This window comes from Dipodomys ordii, unplaced genomic scaffold, assembly GCF_000151885.1.
Source record: "Dipodomys ordii isolate 6190 unplaced genomic scaffold, Dord_2.0 Scaffold378, whole genome shotgun sequence".
Lineage (NCBI taxonomy): Eukaryota > Metazoa > Chordata > Mammalia > Rodentia > Heteromyidae > Dipodomys > Dipodomys ordii.
In genome coordinates, this window is record NW_012267594.1 from 70,429 (window position 1) to 72,904 (window position 2,476).

The following is a 2,476-nucleotide window of genomic DNA, read 5'->3' on the forward strand; positions in this document are numbered from 1 at the left end:
GGCAAGTTATCAGGAGCCATAGGCCAGCAGGAAAGGGGCTGGGTGACTCCGAGATCTGGGGACCGTCCCACGTTCATTCAGAATGGAGAGCGGGGCACCTCTTGTCTTTCTAGGGCCAGCTGTGCGGCAGGGACACGGTGCCCGCCTGCTGACTATCTGGCTTAGGCAGGAGCTTCACACAGAAGCACAAAATGCACCTTCCCAATTGAAACCCCCACAAGCCTCGTTTTATTCCAGGACACCTTCTCTGATCAAAGCAACGGCCAAGCTGGCTTTCCAGACCGGTTTAGGAGAGCTGGGAGTGTTTCATGTCTTCCCAAACACTCCATTCGTGTGCCTTCCCCTCCCCACCCTCCGCCCCCACCATGGGCCCTGAACACGCCAGGCCTGCTTACCTGTCAAGGGCAAGGGCCAGGGCACGGCCAAGGCCGCGTCCTCTGTCTGAGCTGCAGGGTGAAGCACAGCACCACCAGGCCACCTTGGGGTGCACACGCAGGGAGCTGGGTGCTTGCTCCCCAGCCGAGGTCCTGCAGAGCAAGGAGCAACACGAGGGTGGGGCGCCCAGGGCACCCCGCAGCCTTGGGTCTCTGGGGAGGGGCTGGAAAGGGATTCAAGGGAGGACCTCCCGTCCCAGCGTGAGTGCGAGCAGGGTGCTGCTCTAACCCTGACCCGTGCTTCCTGCCCAGGGCGCCCGTCCCCCTCCACCTCCCATTTCCTTTCCTGACAGCAAACAAACAGTGTTAGAACCCAGACACAGGAAGAGAATGACAGCTCCCTTCCCCCAGGCTCAGAGAAGTCCAGGCTATGGGGAAGCGCTGCCCAGCTTCCCACCCTGCCCTCCCCGCACCCCTGCCAAGCAAGCACCTACTCCTCCCTGATCCCCCCACCCCCTTGCTTCTGGCTCTGCTTCTAGAATGTTCCTCTAACCATGAACAGGCTGTCCCTTTCCTGCATGGCGATCTACAAGGTCAGCTCCTGGGGCTGTGAGTTTACTTGGGGAAGCCGGGAGCAGGGGAAAGCACCTCTCTTTCCCACTGAATGTGCCTTTCAGACTTGAATATGGAACATAAATCAGAGCTCTAAAGAGAGACACTGAGGAAACAAGATGGGTTTAGGCCCCGGAGAGTCACCCTGGAATCCCCTCGGTCAGTACTTGAAGTTCCCTTAGGTGACATCATGCCATTGTGTAAGATCGGAGGAAGGGAAAGGGCTGCCAGCCCAGGAAGCCTCTTCCTGAAGGCAGAGGAGACAGGAACAGCCTATCTATCATTCAATGTGCGATAAACCAGAACTCCGGGCCATCCCAGGCCACCCTCTGAGATTACACAGGCAAATTTCACCCAGCTATACCCAGCCAAATAGACACAGCACCACTGCACCAATGTTCTCTAGACCAACCACAGCTAGTCTTATGAAACGGGATTCATCCTAAATCTACCCACTGACTACTCATGTTAGCCAATCACCTTTACCCAGAGGAAACTGACCTTAAGACAAAGCTTCACAGCCTTCCGCAAGGGGCCTGTGAAGGTGGACTCCTCACTACCTAAGGCTTGAGATAGGAGGGAAGTCTCCTCCCCAGCTGCTTTTCATTTAAAAGAAATGACACTCTGGTGCTTAAGAAAAAGAGTCCTCAGGTGTTAACTGGCAAAACTGACAAAGGATTTACAACTCAAATGGGCAGACAGAAAACCAACAAGTTGTTGGTTTTTAAATGCTTTAAGAAAGGAGGAAGCCCATGGCTCAAGTCTGCAAGTCTGACTACTTTCTGTTAGAGTCACTGAGTTTTGCATGAGTTGTGTTGCTTTGTTTTCTTCATATTTCTTGTGGCTTTGCATATCTTGGGCCAAGTCTTTGATTGGATTTTTTTAAAGAAATTGTTATAAAGGTACTGTCCAGAGGGGTTGGTTTCAGCTACAAGTCAGGTAATGAGTATTTTTTTTTGGTGGGGGGAGTCGGTCATGGGGCCTGAAATCTGGGCCTGGGCGCTGTCCCTCAGCTCTTCAGCTCAAGGCTAGTGCTCTACCACTTGAGCCACAGCACCACTTCTGGCTTTTTCTGCTTACATGGTGCTGAGGAATGGAATCCAGGGCTCCATGTATGCAAGGCAAGCACTCTACCACTGAGCCACCTTCCCAGCCTGAGTCTATTTCTTTTTGGACAATGTCACCCTTTCCCTTGCTCTCTCCTGGATTTTCCCTCGTCCCCACCCACAAGTTATTCATTTTCCACACAATGTCCAATGAGTACCACGGCTGTATTTGTTCACCCTTGGTGCCTCCATTTCTATGGCCTCCTTTGCCCTCCCAAAGACACATAAATGAACAAACAAGACATAAAGAAACAACTACAAAAAAACACAACAAACAAACAAAACACTTCCTGTCTCCATTTCCCAGAGTTTATTTCAGTCACTGCTGCTTTCTTTGATTGGTTGGGAGTTGTCCTCAGTTCATTTCAGTCACTGCTGCTTTCT

At 52.2% G+C, this 2,476-nt stretch overlaps 1 protein-coding gene across 2 annotated transcripts in view; it reads right to left on the bottom strand.

The window, feature by feature from the left end:
* The window catches only part of LOC106001713 (GTPase IMAP family member 5-like), a 12,609-nt gene extending 12,105 nt beyond the window's left edge, over nt 1-504 (bottom strand). Inside the window, exon 1 of one of the 2 annotated variants that reach the window (XM_013036714.1) lies at nt 396-504. The gene's annotated coding sequence lies outside the window, so the exon portion shown is untranslated. The remainder of the gene's footprint in view (nt 1-395) is intronic. The other variant, XM_013036715.1, reaches the window with a different exon arrangement.
* Between the last annotated feature and the right edge of the window lie 1,972 nt (nt 505-2,476).